Source organism: Trichomycterus rosablanca, chromosome 2 (assembly GCF_030014385.1).
Source record: "Trichomycterus rosablanca isolate fTriRos1 chromosome 2, fTriRos1.hap1, whole genome shotgun sequence".
Taxonomy (NCBI): domain Eukaryota; kingdom Metazoa; phylum Chordata; class Actinopteri; order Siluriformes; family Trichomycteridae; genus Trichomycterus; species Trichomycterus rosablanca.
The window spans coordinates 58,168,620-58,196,564 of NC_085989.1; the positions used below are offsets into that span (position 1 = coordinate 58,168,620).

At 44.4% G+C, this 27,945-nt stretch overlaps 1 long non-coding RNA gene and 1 pseudogene across 1 annotated transcript; one reads left to right on the forward strand and one right to left on the reverse strand.

Moving 5' to 3' along the window:
* The window catches only part of LOC134302895 (uncharacterized), a 657,104-nt pseudogene that overhangs the window by 109,394 nt on the left and 519,765 nt on the right, over positions 1–27,945 (forward strand).
* LOC134336198 (uncharacterized) lies at positions 16,561–17,308 on the reverse strand. The gene is made up of 2 exons (XR_010015694.1): positions 16,979–17,308; positions 16,561–16,749 (listed from the first exon to the last, which is right to left on the reverse strand). It is a non-coding gene; the product is annotated as an uncharacterized LOC134336198 (long non-coding RNA).

Genomic DNA, 27,945 nt, shown 5'->3' on the forward strand with positions numbered 1-27,945 from the left:
ACTCATACCAGCACAACACACACTAACACACCACCACCATGTCAGTGTCACTGCAGTGCTGAGAATCGTCCACCACGTAAATAATACCTGTTCTGTGGGGGTCCTGACCATTGAAGAACAGCATGAAAAGGGGTAACAAAGCATGTAGAGAAACAGATGGACTACAGTCAGTAATTGTAGAACTACAAAGTGCTTCTATATGGTAAGTGGAGCTGATAAAATGGACAGTGAGTGTAGAAACAAGGAGGTGGTTTTAATGTGCCTATCGTTTCTTTCTTAAACTACATGTCTGTCTGTTTATTCATTAATTCATTCATCCATCATTAGTGAATGAATGTGTTGATATCAGTTCTCACACTGCAGTCCAGTAGAGGCGCTAATAAACCTGAACCCTGTAGATCCACCAGCTCAGTTCAACCAAGAAGGAGAAGAAGCTTCATCCGCCTCTGTGTTTATACTAAAGTGAATCATCTGTAAGTAAAATATAGATTTATTTATTTATCACGCTTTAAATATGAATGACATTCTGATTATTAATAAAACTAGATTTTATAATAAAACATCACTGTGAGGATTTGAGGAGCTTTAACTCTTCTTATTTAAACACACAAACCGCTAGCTGCTCCGCTAACCGTTAGCATCACACATTTCTGTGTTGCTGAACCGATTAATTTGAACCGACTCATGGAAATGAATCAACTAATCGAAACTGATTCGGAGTTTCTTTATTATTAAATCTAACCATCTTATAGAAACAGATCGAGTTCTTTTGGCCTTATTTACATTTTGTTTTTAGAGTTTTATTAGGTTTAAGTGGTCGAATGTAAAATGATAAGTTACTTACACCGATCAGCCATAACATTAAAATAGGGTTGCCAACTTTCAGAACTGGAAATAAGGAACACCCTAGGCTGGCGGGATGCCAAGTGTTTACCTGAGCGGGGGTGTGTTTACTGTGTTAGTGTGTGTTGTGCTGGTATGAGTGGATCTAAACACCTCACTGTCACTGCTGGACTGAGAATCATCCACCAACCAAAAATATTCAGCCAACAGCGCCCCGTGGGCAGCATCATGTGACCACTGATGAAGGTCTAGAACAGAGGTCACTAACAGGCGGACCGCGGTCCGGATCCGGACCCAGAAGCTGTCCCATACGGACCCGGACCTACAGCCAAAACAGAAAGTTATGATTTGAAACCTGACGGAGCGCTTCTATTTTAACCGGCGCAGCTTTTGTAATCTTTACGGTAGCGGTTTAGCGGATGAGAAAACGCACAGACCAATCACGTGACACCACTCAGCCAATCAAATCTGTGCATTCCAGCCGGTAAACACTGCGACTCTACAGTGCAGACAGATGAGAGAGTTAGAGGCGAGTTACATGTGGAAAGACGGTGGAAAGAAAAAGAAAGATATCGAACGTAGAAAAAACGAAGGGAGAGATACAGACGACTGTGCAGGAGAAAGTTGAGAAAAAGACGAGTGAGACAGGAGACAAATAGCGCTCTCCAAAAAAGAAACGTGTACAGCGAAAATACAGCATTTAATCCGTGATGGAGAGACTCATCTCTGTTCTTACTCCCCACTGGAGCACAATTTATTTTTATTTTCTCTTAATTTGATAAGAGAAAGGTTCGATAAGGTGGGGCGGCCCGGGTCCTCTCTGTGTGGAGTTTGCATGTTCTCTGGTTTCCTCCCACAGTACAAAGACGTGCAAGTGAGGTGAATTGGAGATACTAAATTGTCCATGACTGTATTCGATATAAACTTGTGACCTGATGAATCTTGTGTAATGAGTAACTACCGTTCCTGTCATGATGTAACCAAAGTGTAAAACACGACGTTAAAATCCTAATAAACAAACAGACATCTGATTTGACAGTCAGTTATTGATCACATGCAGATGTTGATACAACTACTAGGCTATTTATATATAATATATATCAATATATATGTTATATATATATATATATATATATATATATATATATATATAATTAAACATTCCGGACCTTTGCTTCAAGAAATTTTCTGTAACTGGACCTCTTTACATTTTAGTTGAATACCCCTGGTCTAGAAGATGAGCGATTGTCTCTGACTGTACATCTACAAGGTGGAGCAACTAGGTAGGAGTGTCTAATAGAGTGGACAGTGAGTGGACATGGTATTTAAAAATCCACTTATACCAGTCTCACATACCCAAATCTACGAAAACAGACATCTTTTAAGATCTGCTTTGTTAGGACCACTGGTCTGTTGGATGTAATTTCTTGAAATATGTGCAGATGTGTTGTCATATGTTCTTAAGAAAAAGTCAAACACACAACAATACATTCACAGTAGTCCCTTTGATGATTTGCCAGCACTCCTAGTTCATCTTTTGTATCAGTGAAGTACAATGTATTCTCAATAATGATCAGCATACAGCATAAACAACAGCCAGTTAAAACAGTCTAAAAGAGTAACCCATGCACACCCCACTGAATGTTTGTGTTTAGGATGAAGGTGTGATGTCTTCTGCACTTCTGCTGTTATACTGTGTGTAAATATGTGGAGTGTTTATACCTAGATGGATTTATTGTGTTGCTTCTGTATCACCTGAATTCCCCCTGATTGAGAAATCTGTCTATTTATCTGTCCATCTATTAGACATTTAAAAATGCAGTCAGAAGAAGAGGGACACGACGCCCCTGTGGATCTAGAAAATGACGGATTTCTGAAAAAAATAATAATAAAGGAAGAGGATGAAGATGAAAGTTACTACTGTAAGTAAATGTGGAGCATGATGCCACTTTTCCACTACAGTATGGTACAGTACAGTGTGATACACTACAGTGTGGTTTCCAATTTCAATCCTGAGACTGTAGCCCGCTCTACTATTTGTTTTATTTTCACATTATATAATGAAACCTGAAATGAGCTTCCTCCGGCGGGTTGCTGGGCATACTTCCCTTTGGAGGTAAGTATTCACTCCCCCTTCCAGATCATTGAATTCAGGTGTTCCAATCACTTCCATGGCCACAGGTGTATAAAACCGAGCACCTCGGCATGCAGACTGCTTCTACACACATTAGTGAAAGAATGGGTCGCTCTCAGGAGCTCGGTGAATTCCAGCGTGGTACCGTGATGCCACCTGTACAACAAGTCCAGTGGTGAAATTTCCTCACTACTAAATATTCCACAGTCGACCGTTAGTGCTATTATAACAAAGTGGAAGCGATTGGGAACGACAGCGACTCAGCCACCAAGTGTTACCACGTAAAATGACAGAGCGGGTCAGCGGATGCTGAGGAACATAGTGCGCAGAGGTCACCAACTTTCTGCAGAGTCCATCACTACAGACCTCCAAACTTCATGTGGCCTTCAGATGAGCTCAGGAACAGTGTGTAGAGCTTCATGGAACGGGTTTCCATGGCCGAGCAGCTGCATCCAAGCCTTACATCACCAAGCAGTGGTGTAAAGCACTCCGCCACTGGACTCTAGAGCAGTAAAGACGTGTTCACTGGAGATCCGATGGACGAGTCTGGGTTTGGCGGTCGCCAGGAGAACGGTACTTGTCTGACTGTATTGTGCCGAGTGTAAAGTGTGGTGGAGGGGGGATTATGGTGTGGGGGTGTTTTTCAGGAGTGCTTTCTCAGTTCCAGTGAAAGGAACTCTTAATGTTTCAGCATACCAAGAGATTTAGGACGATTTCATGCTCCCAACTTTGTGGGAACAGTTTGGGGAAGGTCCCTTCCTGTTCCAACATGACTGCATACCAGTGCACAAACCACAAGGTCCATAAAGACGTGGATGAGCCAGTTTGACTGGCCTGCACAGAGTCCTGACTTCAACCTGATAGAACACCTTTGGGATGAATTAGAGCGGAGACTGTGAGCCAGGCCTTCTCGTCCAACATCAGTGTCTGACCTCACAAATGCGCTTCTGGAAGAAACACACTCCTAAACTTTGTGGAAAGCCTTCCCAGAGGAGTTGAAGCTGTTATAGCTGCAAAGGGTGGCGACATCATATTAAACCCTGTGGATTAAGAATGGGAGTCACTCAAGTGCATATGTGTGTGAAGGCAGACGAGCGAATACTTTTGGCAATATAGTGTATATCAGGCACGGCCGACTGGGAGGAGGCCCCGGGGTCGACCCAGGACCCGCTGAAGGGTCAGACAGTGGAAAATCGAACCCACAACCTTACATTCCCTCCAGTTGTTGAGATTCCTCTTCACATATTGATGTAATTTCAGGTGAAGGATCCATAATCCCTGTGGAGCACCTCACCTCTGAGGAAGAGGACCAAGACTGTGAAGGTTTCCAGATGAAGCCTGTGAAGAAGGAAGAACCTGAAGATGAAGATGAACTCGGTAAACTCATTTATTTATCTTGAACAGCGACTACAAGTGATGTGATAATGTTATAAATGTGTTTTATTATTTTCTGCTTCAGAACTGAACATCGATTCCTCGTGTCCACGTTCCTCTACAACCCAAAATCTCCTCCACAATCACAGTGATGAATATGATGATGCGCTGGTGAAATCTGAGACTGAACATGAGGATCCGACGCCCACCAGAAGCTCCAGTAATCAGCAAACGTCCTCTGGTACTGTCAGCATTAACACCTCTCTCAGTCATACACAGAAAGAGAGTAACATCTGCTCACATTGTGGAAAGATCTTTAGTTTCCTGAGCGCTCTCAAAGTGCACCAGCGCATTCACACCGGAGAGAAACCCTATCAGTGCCCCCAGTGTGGAAAAAGTTTCAATCAACAGAGCACCCTCAGAAGACACCAGCGCATTCACACCGGAGAGAAACCGTTTCAGTGCTCGGAGTGCGAGAAGAGCTTCAACGAGCAGAGCAAACTCAGAAACCACCAGCGCATTCACACCGGAGAGAAACCCTACCTGTGCTCGCACTGCGGGAAGAGCTTCAATCAGCAGAATAATCTCAACACTCATCAGCGCATTCACACCGGAGAGAAGCCGCATCAGTGCTCGCACTGTGGGAAGAGCTTTAATCGACAGAGTGAGCTCAAGATACACCTGCGCATTCACACCGGAGAGAAACCCTATCAGTGCTCGCAGTGTGGAAAGAGCTTTAATACACAGAACAATCTTAAAAAACACCATCGCGTTCATACCGGAGAGAAACCCTACCAGTGCTTACAGTGCCGGAAGAGGTTTAGTCAACAGAGTCACCTCAAAATACACCAGCGCATTCACACCGGAGAGAAAAACGTAACGGTGCTGACGGTGTGGTGAAAGTTTTAATGAACAGAATAAAACTCAGCACCCACCAGCGCATTCACAGGATAGAAACAATTTCACTGCTATTTGGGGTAGTTCTGGTTTTCTTTTATGAAGCGGTAGCTAAGCTATATGGTTGTTATGGTAACAGGTTGTTGTTAAGGAGTTACTACGCCGTTATTACGAGTGGTTTCTAGGGTGTTGCTAGGTGGTTCCCAAGGTATGGAAGTAGAATATTCGGCGTTGTTGCTAAGGTAATCTATAGGTGGTTAAGGTGTAGTTGTGTGGCTGCCAAGGTGTTCAGGAGTTAATAAGCTGTTCCTTGGTGGCAAATTAGCCATTAACCCCAAATACCCCTATTATCTAAATACTGCAACTACATGCTTGCCTACACATACACACAATCACCTTTCTGAGCAAGTCTGTTTACACCCTGTCAAATACATGCAAATACCTAACAACACCTTAGCAATCAACCTGTTACCATAGCAACTGACTAGGAACACTTTAGCAACCACACCTTGTATTCTATTGCACACCTAGCAGCAACACCTCAGGATCCACTCAGTATACCTTGGCAACCTAACCAACCACTTTATAAACATTGGCATAGTAACAGCTTAGCAATCACCTAGCAACAGCTTAGCAACTAAAGTACACCTTGACAACTGTGTAGCAAAACCTTAGTAACCACCCAGCAACCGCTTAACAACAACACGTTAGCAATTAATTGCTATCAAGTCAGACTTATTTATATAGCGTTTTCACAATGAACATTGTCTCAAAGCAACTTTACAGAATCCAGGACCAACAGACAAAAAAACCCTACAGAGCAGCCGAGGGCAACAGTGGCAAGGAAAAACTCCCTTTCATATTGCTACCAAATTGCTATCATAGCATCCCTTTGGCAATACCTTAGCAACCACTTGGTATTATCTTAGTAACTGCCTAGCAGCTCTTTAAAAACAACATGTTACCATCGCTACCATCTAGCTATAGCTTAGCAATCACCTAAAAAAACCTTGACAACCAATGACTACACCTTGGCAACCACCTAGCATCCTACATTTAAACAGCGTCCAATTTTACAGGTTTTTAGAGTTTTATTTTACACCTGAACAGCGTTTAACGTCATTTCACAGTATCTATCTGGTCAGCACTTTGTCAAACCAACTTATACACTGCCTGGCCAAAAAAAAAAGCTCACCACTTGGATTTAACTAAGCAAATAGGTAAGAGCCTCCCATTGGATAATTACTGCATGGGTGATTATGTTTCAGCTGCAGTGAGCAGCTTCTCATTTGTTAAACAACCATGTGGAAAGACACATCCTGTGGTCGTGGAAAAGATGTTCATCTGTTTCAGAAGGGTCAAATTATTGGCATCAAGCAGAGAAAACATCTAAGCAGAAGCTAAAACTACTAAAATCGGGTTAAGAACTGTGCAACGCATTATTAAAAAGTGGAAGGACAGTTTGGGGGGGGATTCAAAATCTTGAATGATGGTGATCGGCGATCACTTAAACGTTTGGTGAAATCAGATGGTAGAAAAACTCCAGTAGAACTCAGGGAGATGTTTAATAGTGACAGTAAGAGCATTTCCACACAAACAATGCGAAGGAAACTCAAGGGATTGGGACTAAACAGCTGTGTAGCCTTAAGAAAACCACTCGTCAGTGAGGCTAACCGGCAAAAGCGGCTTCAATTTGCTAAAGAGCATAAAGATTGGACTCTGGAGCAATGGTAGAAGGTCATGTGGTCTGATGAGTCCATATTTACCCTGGTCCAGAGTGATGGGTGCATCAGGGTAAGAAGAGAGGCGGCTGAAGTGATGCACCCATCATGCCTAGTGCCTACCGTACAAGCCTGTGGGGGCTATGTGCTATGATCTGGGGTCGATGCAGTCGGTCAGGGTCTAGGTTCAGCAACGTTATGTGCCCAAGGAATGAGGTCAGCTGACCACCTGAATATACTGAACCACCAGGTTATTCCATCAATGGATTTTTTCTTCCCTGATGGCACGGGCATATTCCAAGATGACAATTCCAGGATTCATCGGGCTCAAATTGTGAAAGAGTGGTTCAGGGAGCATGAGACATAATTTTCACACATGGATTGGCCACCACAGAGTCCAGACCTGAACCCCATTGAGAATCTTTGGGATGTGCTGGAGAAGACTTGCAATGGTCCAAATCTCATATTAGTGTGTGTGACCTTTTTTTTGGCCAGACAGTGTAGTTCATTCATGAAATTTGCCTGCCCAGTTAATATTGGAGTCTGCAGCTGGTAGGACGGAAAGGTGGAAGATGTTCTGAGGTGGGGCCAGATGTGCAGTAGTTCCGGATAAGATACACCAGTTATTAGAACTTTTAGCAGGTAAAACGTAATGATGAATGACCCTGATTCTGATCACTTCTATGATGTGTTTAAATGATGGATATTGGTTTTAGATTTGGTACCCCTGATGTATTGATACATTCTGCCACGCAGCTGCACTTTTCCTTTAATATTCTATGTGTACAAGTTCCCTTTCTTTCCATATTTAAACTTTATCCCTGTTCTTAAGGTATTTCTCTTTTAAAATGTAAGTTATTTTGTGGTCACACTGAGTTTTGCATGTTTTTTACTGTAGTGTTTTTGCATTAGTAATGTTGCAGGTTTATAATAAATGAACATGAATTAAAATGAAGTTTTTAAATGTAAATAATGTGCTGCTTAATAGAATAGAACGCCTTTATTTATCATATACAGTGGGGCCAAAAAGTATTTAGTCAGCCACTGATTGTGCAGGTTCTCCTACTTAGAAAGATGAGAGAGGTCTGTAATTTTCATCATAGGTACACTTCAACTATGAGAGACAAAATGAGAAAAAAAATCCAGGAAATCACATTGTAGGATTTTTAAAGAATTTATTTGTAAATTATGGTGGAAAATAAGTATTTGGTCACCCACAAACAAGCAAGATTTCTGGCTCTCACAGACCTGTAACTTCTTCTTTAAGAAGCTCTTCTGTCCTCCACTCGTTACCTGTATTAATGGCACCTGTTTGACCTCGTTATCTGTATAAAAGACACCTGTCCACAGCCTCAAACAGTCAGACTCCAAACTCAACCATGGCCAAGACCAAAGAGCTGTCGAAGGACACCAGGAAGAAAATTGTAGACCTGCAGCAGGCTGGGAAGAGTGAATCTACAACAGGCAAGCAGGTTGGTGTGAATAAATCAACTGTGGGAGCAATTGTAAGAAAATAGAAGACATACAAGACCATTGATAATCTTCCTCGATCTGGGGCCCCACGCAAGATCTCATCCCGTGGGGTCAAAATGATCATGAGAACGGTGAGCAAAAATCCCAGAACTACACGGAGGGACCTGATGAATGACCTGCAGAGAGCTGGGACCAAAGTAACAAAGGCTACCATCAGTAACACACTACGCCGAGAGGGACTCAAATCCTGCAGTGCCAGGCGTGTCCCCCTGCTTAAGCCAGTACATGTCCAGGCCCATCTGAACTTTGCCAGAGAGCATATGGATGATCCAGAAGAGGATTGGGAGAATATCATGTGGTCAGATGAAACCAAAATGGAACTTTTTGGTAAAAACTCAACTCGTCGTGTTTGGAGGAAGAAGAATGCTGAGTTGCATCCCAAGAACACCATACCTACTGTGAAGCATGGGGGTGGAAACATCATGCTTTGGGGCTGTTTTTCTGCAAAGGGGACAGGACGACTGATCCGTGTTAAGGGAAGAATGAACGGGGCCATGTATCATGAGATTTTAAGCCAAAACCTCCTTCCATCAGTGAGAGCATTGAAGATGGAACGTGGCTGGGTCTTCCAGCATGACAATGATCCCAAACACACCGCTCGGGCAACGAAGGAGTGGCTCCGTAAAAATCATTTCAAGGTCCTGAAGTGGCCTAGCCAGTCTCCAGACCTCAACCCCATAGAAAATTTGTGGAGGGAGTTGAAAGTCTGTGTTGCCCAGCGACAGCCCCAAAACATCACTGCTCTAGAGGAGATCTGCATGGAGGAATGGGCCAAAATACCAGCTACAGTGTGTGCAAACCTGGTGAAGACTTACAGGAAACGTTTGACCTCTGTCAATGCCAACAAAGGTTATGTTACAAAGTATTGAGTTGAAATTTTGTTATTGGCCAAATACTTATTTTCCACCATAATTTACAAATAAATTCTTAAAAAATCCTACAATGTGATTTCCTGGATTTTTTTTTCTCATTTTGTCTCTCATAGTTGAAGTGTAGCTATGATGAAAATTACAGACCTCTCTCATCTTTCTAAGTAGGAGAACCTGCACAATCAGTGGCTGACTAAATACTTTTTGGCCCCACTGTATACACATATAGACGTACAGTATATGTACATTGACATTCTTTTTTTGTGTATCCCAGCTTGTTTGGAAGTTGGGGTCAGCCATTGTACGTTTAGCTCAAAGCCCTACCCACTAGGCTAGCACTGTCCATATATGTAGTTATAATGTAGTTGAAATAAAATGCCATTGGTTGTGTTTGGGAATGTTCCTGATAGAAAGAAGTGCTGATTTAATATAAAACTACTAATTAAAATAAACACTTGATTTAAATCTTAAACCCCACTACACACATTTCCTGTTCAAAAAGACAGATTTCTAATTAACCAGTGGTGGACTCATCATAGAGTTATAACACCCACGGATTCCTCCCTCGCATAGGTAAAAGTTGCTACGTCATTGAACTTTCATCTTCTCCAGACAACTGACCTTGTACCAGTTTAATCACTCATTATGATGTTCATTACGTCAGCCTGACTGTGCCAACATACGCTTTTCCTATACTTAAAAGAACACTTTCTGGCGCCCAGGTGGCGCAGCGGGATATTCCGCTAGCACACCAGCGCCGAGATTCTGAACTCCTCGGTTCGTAACTTGGCTAGGCCACCGTTCGGCCGGGCGCCATCTAGCGGGCATAATCAGCTGTTCCTGCAGCAGACACGTTTCTGCTAGGGCGGGATGACCGGACTATGTGGGCGGGGTTTTCAAACGCTGTGGGCAAACGCAACAGGGGTCAGCAGCGATATACCCACCTCGACTGCACTAGACGTTAATTTTATGTAACAGTTCCCCCATAGAAATGGATGGATTAATGTTCAGTTGAGCTGTGAGCAAAATTGTCTTTTTTCTGTCCTTTCAGATTCCTCATTAACTTTAATGAACTATTTTACACTGACAGCTACATGATAAATAGCCAAGTATATACCCCAGTGCCAGTACTGTCCAGTCAAATGCCCTTAAGCCATATACGTATATATATATACAGTGTATCACAAAAGTGAGTACACCCCTCACATTTCTGCAGATATTTAAGTATATCTTTTCATGGGACAACACTGACAAAATGACACTTTGACACAATGAAAAGTAGTCTGTGTGCAGCTTATATAACAGTGTAAATTTATTCTTCCCTCAAAATAACTCAATATACAGCCATTAATGTCTAAACCACCGGCAACAAAAGTGAGTACACCCCTAAGAGACTACACCCCTAAATGTCCAAATTGAGCACTGCTTGTCATTTTCCCTCCAAAATGTCATGTGATTTGTTAGTGTTACTAGGTCTCAGGTGTGCATAGGGAGCAGGTGTGTTCAATTTAGTAGTACAGCTCTCACACTCTCTCATACTGGTCACTGAAAGTTCCAACATGGCACCTCATGGCAAAGAACTCTCTGAGGATCTTAAAAGACGAATTGTTGCGCTACATGAAGATGGCCAAGGCTACAAGAAGATTGCCAACACCCTGAAACTGAGCTGCAGCACAGTGGCCAAGATCATCCAGCGTTTTAAAAGAGCAGGGTCCACTCAGAACAGACCTCGCGTTGGTCGTCCAAAGAAGCTGAGTGCACGTGCTCAGCGTCACATCCAACTGCTGTCTTTGAAAGATAGGCGCAGGAGTGCTGTCAGCATTGCTGCAGAGATTGAAAAGGTGGGGGGTCAGCCTGTCAGTGCTCAGACCATACGCCGCACACTACATCAAATTGGTCTGCATGGCTGTCACCCCAGAAGGAAGCCTCTTCTGAAGTCTCTACACAAGAAAGCCCGCAAACAGTTTGCTGAAGACATGTCAACAAAGGACATGGATTACTGGAACCATGTCCTATGGTCTGATGAGACCAAGATTAATTTGTTTGGTTCAGATGGTCTCAAGCATGTGTGGCGGCAATCAGGTGAGGAGTACAAAGATAAGTGTGTCATGCCTACAGTCAAGCATGGTGGTGGGAATGCCATGGTCTGGGGCTGCATGAGTGCAGCAGGTGTTGGGGAGTTACATTTCATTGAGGGACACATGAACTCCAATATGTACTGTGAAATACTGAAGCAGAGCATGATCCCCTCCCTCCGGAAACTAGGTCGCAGGGCAGTGTTCCAGCATGATAATGACCCCAAACACACCTCTAAGACGACCACTGCTTTATTGAAGAGGCTGAGGGTAAAGGTGATGGACTGGCCAAGCATGTCTCCAGACCTAAACCCAATAGAACATCTTTGGGGCATCCTCAAGCGGAAGGTGGAGGAGTGCAAAGTCTCGAATATCCGCCAGCTCCGTGATGTCGTCATGGAGGAGTGGAAAAGCATTCCAGTGGCAACCTGTGAAGCTCTGGTAAACTCCATGCCCAGGAGAGTTAAGGCAGTTCTGGGAAATAATGGTGGCCACACAAAATATTGACACTTCAGGAACTTTCACTAAGGGGTGTACTCACTTTTGTTGCCGGTGGTTTAGACATTAATGGCTGTATATTGAGTTATTTTGAGGGAAGAATAAATTTACACTGTTATATAAGCTGCACACAGACTACTTTTCATTGTGTCAAAGTGTCATTTTGTCAGTGTTGTCCCATGAAAAGATATACTTAAATATCTGCAGAAATGTGAGGGGTGTACTCACTTTTGTGATACACTGTATATGTATATATATATATATATATATATATATATATATATATATATATATACACACACACACACACACACACACACCAAGCACTGCTAGGTGATTATCTCTTCATCACAGCACCTGTTAGTGGGGGGGATATATTAGGCAGCGAGTGAACATTTTATCCTCAAAGTTGATGTTAGAAGCAGGAAAAATGGGCGAGCGTGAGGATCTGAGCCCGTTTGACGAGCTGCTGTAGCTCAGACTGCTGTAGAAGTGCATGCTGGTTCTGATAGAAAGGTGTCAGAATACACAGAGCATCACAGTTTGTTGCGTATGGGGCTACAGACCAGTCAGGGTGCCCATGCTGACCCCTGTCCACCATCGAAAGCGCCAACAACTCATCGTCGGACACGACCCCAGGCCTGGCTCCAAGGAAAGTCCCTGTAACCCTCTCAGTGAAAATATACAAATTAACAAACCCACAGTGATTCTTACATTTACTCAGGCTTTTATTTTAATGAACTCACGATATTTCATGTTCATAAACATCCATTCCTGCATTTCAGATATATATAGATATATACATTTATACACCAAACAGCCACAACATTAAAACCACCTCCATGTTTCTACGTACACTTAAAATAGCAGTGATTTTAAAAAAGCGAATAAAGCACAAAATCATTATAGTAACTTTTATTTCCATAAATGCAAATGCACTGAAAATACTACAGTACACTTTCAATTCTAAATCAAAACATTAACAAAATTTAGTCAGTTTGTGTTAATCCTTTACAGAAAATTAAGAAAAATGAATATTAGGCTGTTCAAAATAATAGCAGTGCAGCATTTTTCTTTAAAAACTCAAAAAATGTATGTATAACATGAAAAAATGTTTGAGGTTTCACTTTACTTTAAATTACTGAACTAATATTTAGTGGCAGAACAATTGTTTCCGAGATCTGTGTTGCATGGAGTCGACCAACTTCTGGCACCTCTGAACAGGTATTCCAGTCCAGGATGATTACACTACATTCCACAGTTCTTCTGCAATTTTGGGTTTTGCCTTAAAAAAACACGTTTCAGATTTCAGTCCACAAGTTCTCTCTGGGATTGAGGTCAGGGGATTGTGCTGGCCACTCTATTACCTCAATCTTGTTTGTCTGTAACCAAGATGATTTGGGTCACTGTCATGTTGAAACACCCATTTTAAGGACATTTCTTCTTCAACATAGGGCAACATGATCTCCTCAAGTATTCTGATATATTTAAACTGATCCATGATCCCTCGTATGTGATAACTAGACATAACATTATGGTATGAGAAACATCCCCATATCATCATTTTGTACCACCATGCTTTACTGTCTTCACAGTGAACTTTGGCTTGAATTCAGTGCTTGAGGGTCGTCTGACATACTGTCTACGGCCACTAGACCCAAATAGAACAATTTTGCTTTCACCAGTCCACAAAATGTTGAGCCATTTCTCTTTGGACCAGTCAATGTGTTCCTTGGCAAATGTTAACCCATTCAGGAAACGTCTTTTTCTTAACAACGGGACTTTGCAGGAGTTCTTGCTGGTAAATTGGCTTCATTTAATCATCTTCTGTACTCACTGGTAAATTTAGATGTTCCTTGATCTTTCTGGAGGTCTGATTGACTGAGTATTTGCTATTTTGGCTAATCTTCGATCCAATTGAACAGTAGTTCCACGCTTCCTTCCGTATCTTTCAGGTTTTGGTTGTCACTTCAAGGCATTTGAGATCATTTTAGCTGAGCAGGCTATAATTTGCTGCACTTCTCTGTATGTTTTTTCTCTCTACAATCAATTTTTTAATCAAAGTACGCTGTTCATCAGAACAATGTCTGGAACAACTCATTTTCCCCAGTATTTCAAAAGGAAATGTGCTATGACCAACCTGTGCAACATTTGCCCCCCTCCTACCTTAAATAAGGGCCAAAATTGACACCCGTTCTTCTGCAGAATGAATGACTTCACCAATTGAACTCCTCACTGCTATTATTTTGAACAAGCCCCTTTCAATCAATGCTTCGATTACTCAGAATGAACGGCATGCATGTCCTAATTGTTGGGTTTGTTTTGTTTTCAATACTCTACTACACTTTCAAGTAAATTTTTTGCTATGTAGAAATAGCATTTCTACTAAAAACAGTGATTTATCAGGTTAATGGTGTTGGACTGCTATTATTTTGAACACTACTGTACTATCCATTTTATCAGCTCCACTTACCATATAGAAGCACTTTGTAGTTCTACAATTACTGACTGTAGTCCATCTGTTTCTCTACATACTTTGTTAGCTCCTTTCACCCTGTTCTTCAATGGTCAGGACCCCCACAGAGCAGGTATTATTTAGGTGGTGGATCATTCTCAGCACTGCAGTGACACTGACATGTTTGTGCTGGAGGTTTTAAACACCGTGTCCACTCACTGTCCACTCTATTAGACACTCCTACCTAGTCGGTCCACCTTGTAGATGTAAAGTCAGAGACGATCGCTCATCTATTGCTGCTGTTTGAGTCGGTCATCTTCTAGACCTTCATCAGTGGTCACAGGACGCTGCCCACGGGGCGCTGTTGGCTGGATGTTTTTGGTTGGTGGACGATTCTCAGTCCAGCAGTGACAGTGAGGTGTTTAGATCCCCTCATACCAGCACAACACACACTAACACAGCACCACCATGTCAATGTCACTGCAGTGCTGAGAATGATCCACCACCTAAATAATACCTGCTCTGTGGTGGTCCTGTGGTGGTCCTGACCATTGAAGAACAGCATGAAAGAGGGCTAACAAAGCATGTAGAGAAACAGATGGACTACAGTCAGTAATTGTAGAACAACAAAGTGCTTCTATATGGTAAGTGGAGTGTAGAAACAAGGAGGTGGTTTTAATGTTATGGCTGATCAATGTATATAGAACCAATAACATTACTAATAATCTATAGAATAGAAAATGTTTACATTATATAGAACCACACCTTTCTAATAGTCTAAAGAATAATAAACTATAAACTTTTGTTGTATAGAATGTAAAACTATTCTAATATAGAATAATAAATAAGGGTTTATATTATATAGAACCATAACACCATTCTAATTTGCAATTTGTTACCACAGCTACGCCTCAGCCCGCCTAAAGCAGCGCTAATCTACCAAGTTTTCATTCATCAGTAGCCAGTTTGTGCCATTTTTGCATTTTTCTTTTTGTACCCTACACTGCACAAAGGAACTGTATCATCAACTGTATTGTCATCTTTAATCTTGTGGAACACCTCCCCGCTTGGTTGCTCTCTCCATTTCAGCGTGATGTTCTGTTCCATCCCGTGCTCCTTCAGTTTCTGCTGGATCTGTGGAACAGAAGATGATTTCATTAGGAACTCATGTAGGAACATTATGAGTAGAACATTGTACGAAGTGAGACCCACCTTCTCCAGGAGAGCTGCCTTTACTGCAGGATTGTTCACGTTCCGATTCGACTGAACCTTGATGTTCAGGGTCTGGATCATTTTGTCTGGTAAAAACGGTTCACACAGAAACAGAGACAAATGAGACTTAAGTTATAAAAACAATTAAAATGAATCTAAACATTATTAGTAAGTGATAATGAAATATTAGCTCCAACATCACTTATCTTGGGTTATTAGCCACAATTAAGTTACTAAAATATGAGGCATAACATTATGACCACCTTCCTAACTGACTGGTCTGCGGCTACGCAACCCCATACGCAACAGATGGCCTTGCAACTGTGTATTCTGATGCCTTTCTATCAGAACCAGCATGAACTTCTTCAGCAGTTTGAGCTACAGCAGCTCGTCTGTTGGATCAATGAGCCTTGGTCGCCCATGACCCTGTCGCCGGTTTACCACCGTTCCTTCCTATTAGAACTGTTTTGCATGAATATTAATAAATGTAAAGAATTGAACCTCTGTACCTTTACCTGCTGCTGAAACGCCACTGCTGTTGGTTGCTCCCGCTGTTCCATTATAACCAGTCGCTTCACCCAAACAGTAAAAGAAGAATTCATTAGGAACTAATGCAGATTGAGAGAACTGAATTGATGAGCTTAAAATGTACACTGTAAGCCCGGATGAGTTCAACCTACTTAAAAAATTTGGGGAAACCGCTTGCCTTAAAAAAGTTAAGTAATTTATAATGAAAACTTGAGTTAGCATAACTTAAATCATTAAGTTATTACATCTAAAAGGCAAGTTGATTAAACTTTATTTTTTTTGTTATACCAACTGGTTTCCCCAATAATTCTACTTATTATCTTGAGCTCAATGGACAAAAATAGTGATTTCTTCTTAGTTTTCATGTTAATTACGCTTTACATATCAATTAGAAATGTTTATAGAAAAACAGACAGAATAATAACATTCTTTTTCTTTATTTCACTTCAGAAGTATTTACTTAAAATACAACATGTCAATAAAACATCTTAAAAACTGTACAAGCTGTATATAAAGTTCTGATGAAACACAAACAGCTCTTCACAGTAACCATGAACCTGTACTCAGTTTCACACAGCAAGCTGATTTCTTAACGTTTGGCTGCAGCTCTCTAAAACAAAAAAAACAAGAAACAGAAGTATTAATATCAACATTAATACCATTCATTTAAGGAATAAAATAAAGCAAGCCAGCACACTCTTTGCTTCGTATGAAGGCTAGCATGCTAGCATGTAGCCTAAACACGGGGAAATAAAGCAGCGCTGTTTGATTATTTATTTAGTGTCAACATTAAGATCATTTATTTGAAACAAAATTGTTAAGTAAAGTACAACACTTACCAAAATTAGACGGAAGATGAAAAAGTCCCATCAGACTGGTGTACATGCTACTCAAAAATAGCATAATGAGAAAGAAAATGTTCGTCCATTTAGTTTAACAAAGGTTCCACTTCACAAAAGACAAGTTTACTTTTGCAAAAAGCCTTAAATGAAAAGTAAAAAGTAATTTGCAACAATAGGATATAAAAGTTAAAACAAATGGCTACCCGAACACAAGAAAATCATTTTTGCCTGATTCACCAACAGCAAGCTGAAAAAAGGCGGACTTACACGTAAATGGTGGGCGTTTTTCTGTTGAATTACCTTAACTTAACTTCTTTAAGTTAATCTGATAGAAAAGTCTTTTTTTGTTTTGTTTAGTAAACTTAAATCTTTTAGCACATTTAAATGTGTACTCAAATGAGTACAATGTACTCTGCATTTTATAGTAGGGCAAAAAAAACTTAAATATTTGATGTATGTTGTACTAAAAATGTTTGATTAGATATATAGTCCGGGCTAACAGTGTACAACCTCAAATCAGAAAAAGTTGGGACAGTATGGAAAATGCAGATAATAATAAAAACACAGTTTCTTACATTGACTTTGACTTTTATTTGATGTCAGACAGGATGAACCTGAGATATTTCATCTTTTATCTGCACAACTTCATTCCATTTATTAATAAACATCCATTCCTTGTAATGTCGCCGTTCCTTTTTACCACTTAAAAGAGGTTATGACACCGAGGAGACCAAGTGATTTAGTGTTTCAGCTTTTATTTTGTCTCGTTCTTAAGATGTGCAGCAGTACGGGGGGTCGTTGTTGTTTCAAAATCCTCCACACGTTCTCTATTGGGGACAGGTCAGGACTGCAGGCAGGCCGGTCCAGTACCCGTACCCTCTGCTTCCTCCCGATTCCTTGAATGGTTTAATGATATTCTGCACTGTAGAGGGAGAACATGCAAATCCCTTCCAGTCTTTCTTTGAGGTTCATTGTTTTTAAACATTTCAATCATTTTCTCACACATTTGTGGACAAACTGGATCCTCTGATCATCTTTACTCATCAGAGACTCTCAGCCTTTCCTGGATGCTGCTTTTGTACCAAACCATGATCACAATCACCTGTTCACATCACATCATTATTTAGTGTTTTCACCTCATTACTAGCCCTAAATGGCCCCCGTCCCAACTTTTTTTGGAATGTGTTGCAGGTCTGAAATGCAGGAATGGATGTTTATTATTAAATGAAATGAAGTTGAGCAGATAAAAGATGAAATATCTCAGCTTCATCCTGTCTGACAAGCAAATGTAAGGAACTCTGTGTTTTTATTATTATTTTATTTGCATTTTCCATACTGTCCCAACTTTTTCTGATTTGGGGTTGTACAATAGATTACTTATTGTCTACTGTATCATGAAATACCTGTAGAGTTGGCAGCTCCACCCAAAACAGAACCATCTGTTGTTCCACCCAGTGTTCCTTCAGAAAAAGAAGAAGATTGTATTAGGAACTCGTGCAGAATGAGGGAACTGATGTGTTGAGTGTAAACTGTACGATAGATGACATTATCTTGTTCTGAAATACCTGTAGGGCTGATAGTTCCCTCCAAAGCAGTGGTTGTTGCATCCAGTGGTCCTTCAGTAAAAGAAGAAGATGTTATTAGGAACTCATGCAGAATAATGGAATAGATTACTTTTATTTTGTATTGTATCACTATCTTACTCTAAAATACCTGTAGTGATGGTAGTGATGGTCGTGGTGGTCGTGTCCGTCAGTATCAGTGTGTCATCAGATTCTGAAGAAACGAAGATGATTTTATTAGGAGCTCATGCAGGATGAGGAAACTGATGTAGTGTGATAAGTGTAGAAAGTACTACAGATTATCTAAACTTGTAAATACACCAGTCAGACATAACATTATGACCACCCTTCTAATATTGTGTTGGTCCCCCTGACTCATCGAGGCCTGGACTCCACTAGACCCCTGAAGGTGTGCTGTGGTATCTGGCACCAAGATGTCAGCAGCAGATCCTTTAACTCCTGTAAGTTGTGAGGTGGGGCCTCCATGGATTGGACTTGTTTGTCCAGCACATCCAACAGATGCTCGATCGGATCGAGATCTGGGGAATTTGGAGGCTGAGTCGACACCTCAAACTGGTTGTTGTACTCCTCAAACCTTCTGTGTCAGGGAGCATCATCCTGCTGAAAGAGGCCACAGATATCAGGGAACTGTCTTCATGAAAGGGTGAACATGGTCTGCAATGATGCTTAGGTAGGAGCTACGTGTTAAAGTAACATCCACATGGATGGCAGGACCCGAGGTTTCCCAGCAGAACATCGCCCAAAGCATCACACCGCCTCCGCCGGCTCGCCTTCTTCCCATAGTGCATCCTGGTGCTGTGTGTTCCCCAGGTAAGCGACACACATCATTCATCAGACCAGGCCACCTTCTTCCATTGCTCCGTGGTCCAGTTCCAATGCTCATTGTTGGTGCTTTCGGTGGTGGACAGGGGTCAGCATGGGCACCCTGACTGGTACTGCGTCTATGCAGCCTCATACACAACAAACTGTGATGCTCGGTGTATTCTGACACCTTTCAATCAGAACCAGCATGAACTTCTTCAGCAGTTTGAGCTACAGGAGCTCGTCTGTTGGATCGGACCACACATGCATCAATGAGCCTTGGCCGCCCGTGACCCTGTCGCCGGTTTACCATTTTTGATAGATAATGACCACCGCAGACTGGGACACACCCCACAAGAGCTGCAGTTTTGGATATGCTCTGACCCAGTCGTCTAACCATCACAGATCCTCACGCTCACCCATTTTTCCTGCTTCTAACGTCAACTTTAAGGATCAAATGTTCACTCGCTGTCTAATATATCCCCCCCATTAACAGGTGCCGTGATGAAGATAATCAGTGTTGTTCACTTCACCTCTCAGTGCTCAGAATGTAATGCCTGGTCGGTGTACACCCAGAGACACATAACACCACCATGTGCTTTGAAATATTAACACTTGATAATACAGCGGCGCAAACAATACAAATATACAACAGGTAGAAAGACACCCGAGATGCCACCCCACACCCCAACTGAAAACAGCTTCAACTCACTTTGACAGAAGAAAGGTTTGAGGTCTGAGCACCGAGCATCAGCAGGCTGGAATGTAGATAAATAACCACAATCCTCATAAGCTCGGAAATTATCAGGTTGTCCAGGCTTCCAGTTAATGCTGGCCAGGTTGGTCTGATCTACCCACTTCCAGGTGACCCTGGACAGACCGATCCATGTGTATGAAGAGACTTTTCCAGCTATAATAGAGTTTTCAGATAGAGTTCTTGCACTGGCCAGGTCGGTGTAATACAGTCTGCAGTAACTCTGAGCTTCATACCAGTCCACAAAGGAGAAGATGTAAATGTACCTGTAGCTACCAGTGTATAACGCTGTCAGATTAAAAAAAAAAACACATCATTAAATAATTTACATTCATTATTTTATTCTGGTAAAAATTCTGATCCTGTTACACTGTACATCATTTCCACTGGTGTAGTTCCAGTAACATTAAAACCACCTCCTTGTTTCTACACTCACACTACCCACTTAGAAGCACTTTGTAGTTCTACAATTACTGAATGTAGTCCATCTGTTTCTCTACATGCTTTGTTACCCCCTTTCACGCTGTTCTTAAATGGTCAGGACCCCTACAGAGCAGGTATTATTTAGGTGGTGGATGATTCTCAGCACTGCAGTGACACTGACATGGTGGTGGTGTGTTAGTGTGTGTTGTGCTGGTATGAGTGGATCAGACACAGCAGCGCTGCTGGAGTTTTTAAATGCCGTGTCCACTCACTGTCCACTCTATCAGACGCTCCTACCTAGTTGGTCCACCTTGTAGATGTAAAGTCAGAGACGATCGCTCATCTATTGCTGCTGTTTGAGTCGGTCATCTTCTAGACCTTCATCAGTGGGCACAGGACGCTGCCCAAGGGGAGCTGTTGGCTGGATGTTTTTGGTTGGTGGACGATTCTCAGTCCAGCAGTCACAGTGAGGTGTTTAAAACTCCAGCAGTGCTGCTGTGTCTGATCCACTCATACCAGCACAACACATACTAACACACCACCACCATGTCAGTGTCACTGCAGTGCTGAGAATGATCCACCCCCTAAATAATACCTGCTCTGTAAGGGTCCTGTGGGGGTCCTGACAATTTAAGAACAGCGTGAAAGGGGGTAACAAAGCATGTAGAGAAACAGATGGACTACAGTCAGTAATTGTAGAACTATATGGTAAGTGGAGCTGATAAAATGGCCAAGGAGGTGGTCATAATGTTATGGCTGATCAGTGTATGTTGTATTTCTATACCAATACAAGTTCACTTACCGTAGTAGCACACAAAGGGAAATGCAAATGCACAGTTTAAATCCCACCAAGTTCCATCTGGTCCTATAGCGACACACTCTTCATTATTTCCAATATTGTTCGGCTGATCGGTACCCCAGTTCGTCGTAGCTCCTAGAATCTCATTCCCGTAGGACCAGAGCCAGGCATGCGAAATTTTATATGCTCCGAACCAGGCGTCAGCGGTGAACTGGTACATCTGAGCTACGATCTGAAGTTCAGCCACGTCTGCACTACTCTGAATGGAAGCCAGGTAAGCGCTGCTAGACTGACAGTAAGCCTGAGCATCACTCCATGTTTTCCCCTGCTGGACCACAAAGTATTTGTACGGGATGACGGGAATGACTCCTGTGGATCAGAATTATTCATTTATTGATCAATTCATTCATGCACACTCACACTTTTATTTTAGTAGGTTTAAAAGACCCTGTACTCCCGGCCTCTTGCAGTGAGGTGACAGTGCTACCCACTGCACCACTGTGGGATGCAGCTAATGAGCTGGAGAAACTCTTGAGAAGCTTGAGAAGGTGGTAGTACCAGGCTCGCCCTGCAGCAGAGAGTGGGAATCCTATGAGGCACAGCTTCATCTGGTGGCGTGCCACTGATGGACAGTGGAGGAGACGGCAGTGCAGCTTGGCTTGGCATTGGAGAGTGAAGCAGAATCATGTGAGGGATGAGCTGCTGAGCGTGTTAGCGGCTGACCTGCTCACACTAGTACATCTAGCCATACCGACTACACTGACCAAAGCCCTTGTGAAAACAGAGTGTGCAGAGATACTCTTATCTTGGGACTCCCCTGTCCACACCCCCATTAAGTAGAGGTGGTGGCTGAGGCCTGAGTTGAACCAGAGTGAGGTCTACCATTAAAGCTGGTGTGCTGGTGGTTGCGAAGAGAGGGCACCAAGCACAGGAGTGTCCAGCTCCACAGCCAGCAGAGGCTCTCAACCACCAGCACATTGTGGTACTTGAACAATAGAGAGGTTTGCGGCTGGTGTGTGCAGTTGACGGCAGGAAGGTAAAAGAGTTCCCTTACTTGGAAAGAAGTGGCTCGAGGGCCGCGCTGGCAAAGCACAAGTTCTGGATCTCACCCTTTGAAGATCAGCGTATTCCAGGCCTCGATTCCCTATCGGCTGCACACACCACCATAAGCATCCCATGGGCGGTGCACTCGTGTAGTGCAACGAGGAGGACACCATCTAGAAGCTGTGGCTCATTTCAGTGATCTTCTCATAAGCTCAGGAGAAAGTGTTAATGAGGACAAGGCAGCTGAGATCACTCTGCTTTCAGGCCACCCAGGATGGATGGGTCCCTGCTGAGTCTGGTTTTCTCAAGGTTTCTTCCTGCTCAATAAGGGTTTTTGGTCTGTTGGTCTTGGATTCTGTACAGTTGCTTTGAGACAATGTTCATTGTAAAAAGCGCTATATAAATAAATTTGACTTGACTTGACTTGAAAAAGTAGATCGGTTGTTTTGAAAGGATGGTGGTGCTTAATGGTCATGGTTACCTCCAAGGAGACACGTGCAGTCATCATTGCTTTGCATCAAAAGGGCTTCACAGGCAAGGCTTGCACCTAAGGTTTGCACATAAGAACTCCAAGAAGAGAGGTTCAATTGCTCTAAAAAAAGCTTCAGGGCACCCAAGGAAGTCCAGAAAGTGCCAGAACCATCATGAAGGGCAGCAAAGGAGCCACTTCTCTCCAAGAAAAACATCAATGACAGACTGACATTCTGCAGGAAGTACAGGGATTTGACTCCCTTTGACTCCCAGACCGTTTGGGAGAAGAAAAGGTCAGTGCTACCATGAGTCCTGCATCATGCCAATGCCTAAGAACACTGCCATGAAGAAAGAGTTGGATCAAAACATCCTGCAGGAGCAGCTTGTCCCAACGATCCAGGAGCAATTTAAAGATAGACAATGCTCTTCCAGCATGATGGAGCACCATGTCACAAGGCAAAAGTGATAACTAAGTGGCTCAGTGAACAGAACATTGGGAAATTGGGTCCAATCCCATTGAGAACCTGTGGTCAATCTTCTTCAAACAAATCGACTAGTTAAGATAATGAAAAGATGGAGCTTGACATCAGGAGAAGAAGATTCTGGAAAAAGGCGTTTCACAGGGGTAGGGTACTGAGCACTCTCGCCAACCCTGCCTGAGTAAACCAGCATGCCTCAATCAAGGCTGCTGGACCAAGCTGTCCCCCAGCTGGCAGAACTTAGCAGAAGCAGCAGGGCTCACCATCAGCACCACTATGATGGTGGTGGAGTGTGGGAATCCTCAGCAAGGAGCGTCTTGGGCATGTTAGCACCAGACCTGCTTACTTTAGTCCTTTCACCCCCAGATTCCCGGTGAAGTTTAGCAGGCACACTCAGCCCCATCTAGCCATTCTGTCTACACCTAATGAAGCCCTGGTTGAAGAAGAGCAAGCAGAGATGATCCTGTCTCTGTGCTCCCCTGTCTGCACCCTTATCAACAAGTGGCTATTGGCCTCAGAGGTGGCGTTAGCCCCAGAAGCTAAAGATCAAGGGTCCCAAAGATAAGACCCATGTGCCTTTCCAGTCCAGGGAGAGACTTCCTTGGTGGTTCCCCCTTTCCATTTTCCATCCTGGTGGCCATGGACTACTTTACAAAATGGCCCGAGATATACGCAGTTCCTGATAAGAGCATGCAGACCACTGTTAACTGTCTTCTCTAGGACTTCTGCCGGTTCGAGGTACTGGAGGAAAGTTTCTTTTTCTTTCTGTCAATTGCTGCTGTTTGGCGAGACGGCTAACTAGACGGCTAACCACCTCCTCGTTTCTACACTCACTGTCCATTTTATCAGCTCCACTTACCATATAGAAGCACTTTGTACTACAATTACTGACTGTAGTCCATTTGTTTCTCTGCATGCTTTGTTACCCCCTTTCATGCTGTTCTTCAATGGTCAGGACCCCCACAGGACCCCCACAGAGCAGGTATTATTTAGGGGGTGGATCATTCTCAGCACTGCAGTGACACTGACATGGTGGTGGTGTGTTAGTGTGTGTTGTGTTGGAATGAGTGGATCTAAAAACCTCACTGTCACTGCTGGACTGAGAATCGTCCACCAACCAAAAACATCCAGCCAACAGTGCCCCGTGGGCAGTGTCCTGTGACCACTGATCAAGGTCTAGAAGATGACTGACTCAAACAGCAGCAATAGATGAGCGATCGTCTCTGACTTTACATCTACAAGGTGGACTGACTAGGTAGGAGTGTCTAATAGAGTGGACAATGAGTGGACACGGTGTTTAAAAACTCCAGCACAACACACACTAACACACCACCACCATGTCAGTGTCACTGCAGTGCTGAGAATGAGCCACCACCTAAATAATACCTGCTCTGTGGTGGTCCTGTGGGGCTCCTGATCAATGAAGAACAGCATGAAAGGGGGTAACAAAGTATGTAGAGAAACAGATGGACTACAGTCAGTAATTGTAGAACTGCAAAGTGCTTCTATATGGTAAGTGGAGTGTTAGGGTTAGTTAATAACCCACCAAGGACTAGGGGGGAACCCAAAGGCGAGTGCACAAACAACAAAACCCAGAAGTGATAATACGATATTTATTTAAACAAAAAATAAACGACCAAAACAAACAACCAAAAAGATAACAGAAAACGAGAGGGGAGCGGCAGGAGCGGTACTGGAAGCGCCGGGGAACTGCAGGGCGGACTGATGACCAGGAGTGATGAACCGGAATGCAGGATGACCAGGAATGGCAGGAGAACCAGGAATGGCAGGAACGCAGGAGAACCAAGAACGGCAGGAATACAGGAGAACCAGGAACGGCAGGAACACAGGAGAACCAGGAACGGCAGGAACGCAGGAGAACCAGGAACGGCAGGAACGCAGGAACGGGGGGAAGGTCTAGGAGGCGATGAAAAACAAAATACGTTAACGAGGAGAAGGTACAAGAAGAAGACTCACGGTTTAAGGACACAACGAACGGCCGTCTGTGTACCGTATGGCAAGCAGACAATCTGGCGACGAGTGAGAGAAAAGCCGGCGTTTAAATGCAGGAGTTGATGAGATGGGGAATGAGGCGCAGGTGTGTGTGGGGTCCGCCCTCCAGCGATCTATTGGCTGGAACCGCAGCAACCTCCGAAAACAGTACCGCTCCAGGCCGCTAGGGGGAGAAGGGAGCAAAACGGGAAAACAAACGCAAACCACCACCAAGAACAAAAGCGATCGGGGAAACTAAAGAAAACGGAGAAAAACAAAATACAAACCGGAATGAAAACAAAACGCTGGGAAACCCTGAAAATGAAAGGTAAGTGCTGGCGGAACCTAACAGTACCCCCCCCTCAACGGCCACCTCTAGGTGGCCTACCGGGTCTATCGGGATGTAGACGGTGGAACTCACGGACCAGGTTGGAGTCAAGGATGGCAACCCGGGGAACCCACGACCGCTCCTCAGGCCCATAACCCTCCCAATCTACCAGGTATTGGAGGCCCCGACCACGTCTACGGACATCCAGCAACCGGCGAACCGTGTATGCCGGATGCCCATCGATGAGCCGGGGGGGTGGTGGGGGTTCGGTCGGAGGGTTCAAGGGTGAGGAAACCACGGGCTTGAGCTGGGAGACGTGGAATGTGGGGTGGATCCGCATGTGGCGGGGAAGTTTCAGTCGTACCGACGTGGGGTTGATGATCTTCTCGACGGTGTAGGGGCCGATGAAGCGGGGGGAGAGTTTCCGAGACTCGACACGCAAGGGGATGTGAAGGGTGGACAACCAGACAGCTTGACCAGGAGCATAGGGGGGGGCCGGTCTTCTACGACGATCGGCCGACTGCTGGTTGGCGTCCCGAGTGCGCAGGAGGGTGGTCCTGGTGGAGCGCCAGAGTCTTCGGCACCTGCGAAGGTGGTGCCCAACAGAGGGGACTGCCACATCGGCTTCTTGTTCGGGGAACAGTGGTGGCTGGTAGCCTAAGGAGGCCTCGAAGGGGGACAATCCTGTGGCAGATGACACCAGAGAGTTGTGGGCATACTCGACCCAGGCCAGGTGGGAGCTCCAGGCCTTGGGGTTGCGAGCAGCCATGCACCGTAAGGCCGACTCCAGGCCCTGGTTGGTCCTCTCCGCCTGACCGTTGGACTGTGGGTGGAAGCCGGAGGAAAGGCTGACTGTGGCGCCCAGCGCCCCGCAGAAGGCCTTCCAAACCTGGGAGGTGAATTGGGGTCCTCGGTCTGACAATGTCCAATGGTATTCCATGAACGCGAAAAACTAGATTAACTAAAAGTTCTGCTGTTTGGAAGGCTGTGGGGAGCTTCGGCAGAGCAGCAAAATGTACGGCCTTGGAAAACCGGTCAACGATGGTGAGGATGACTGTGTTCCCGTTGGAATCCGGAAGGCCCGTGACGAAGTCCAAGGCAATATGGGACCATGGGCGACTCGGGATAGGGAGAGGCTGAAGTAGCCCCGCAGGAGATTGATGGGATGCTTTGCTGCGTGCACAGGTGGTACAGGCCGCCACAAATTCCCCAACATCCTTCTCCAAGGATGGCCACCAGAAATGCCTCTTTAGGAAGGATAAGGTACGACTAGTCCCGGGATGGCAGGCGACGCGGGACTCATGGGCCCATTGAAGGACCGGCGAGCGAGCTGTGGCCGGGACGAAGAGACGGGTTTGGGTTCCTGTCCTGGGGTCTGGTTCCTGGGCCTGGGCTTCGGTGACTAGACGACGAACGTCCCAAGTGAGGAGCCCAACAAGTCGACTCGGCGGGTGGATAGTCTCGGAAGAGGTGAGGGCTTCCTTCGGGGCAAACTGGCGAGAGAGGGCGTCCGGTTTGATGTTCCGGGATCCAGGCCGGTAGGTCAAAGTAAAATCAAAACGGGCGAAGAACAGTGCCCATCTGGCTTGCCTGGCGTTCAGCCTCTTTGCCGTCTGGACGTAAGACAAATTCTTGTGGTCCGTCCAGACGACAAAGGGCTGAGCGGCCCCCTCCAGCCAGTGCCTCCACTCCTCCAAGGCCAGTTTCACCGCCAGTAGCTCACGGTCCCCGACATCGTAATTGGCCTCAGCTGAAGAAAGGCGACGTGAAAAAAACGCACAAGGGTGCAGAGGGTTCTCGGGACTCACCCGCTGGGAGAGCACAGCCCCTACCCCAGTATCGGATGCATCCACCTCCACCACGAACTGCTTGTCGGGGTCGGGCTGGATGAGGATGGGGGCGGAAGTGAACAAAGTCTTGAGCCGGAGGAAAGCTTCCTCTGCCTCCCGGGGCCAGGTGAAGGAAATCTTAGTCGAGGTGAGGCGAGTGAGGGGTGCTGCCACGTGGCTGTAGTTTCGGATGAATCGTCGGTAGAAGTTAGCGAAACCCAGGAAGCGTTGGAGCTCCTTCCGAGTGGTAGGGGTAGGCCACTCTGTGACCGCTCGGATCTTGTGGGGGTCGGCTCTAACCTGGCCGCTCTCCAGAACGACCCCGAGGAATTCCACAGAGTCGACGTGGAACTCACACTTCTCGACCTTGACGAACAATCTGTTCTCTAATAACCGAGAGAGGACCCTCCGGACATGCGCTCCGTGTTCTTCCCGGGACTTGGAAAAAATCAAAATGTCGT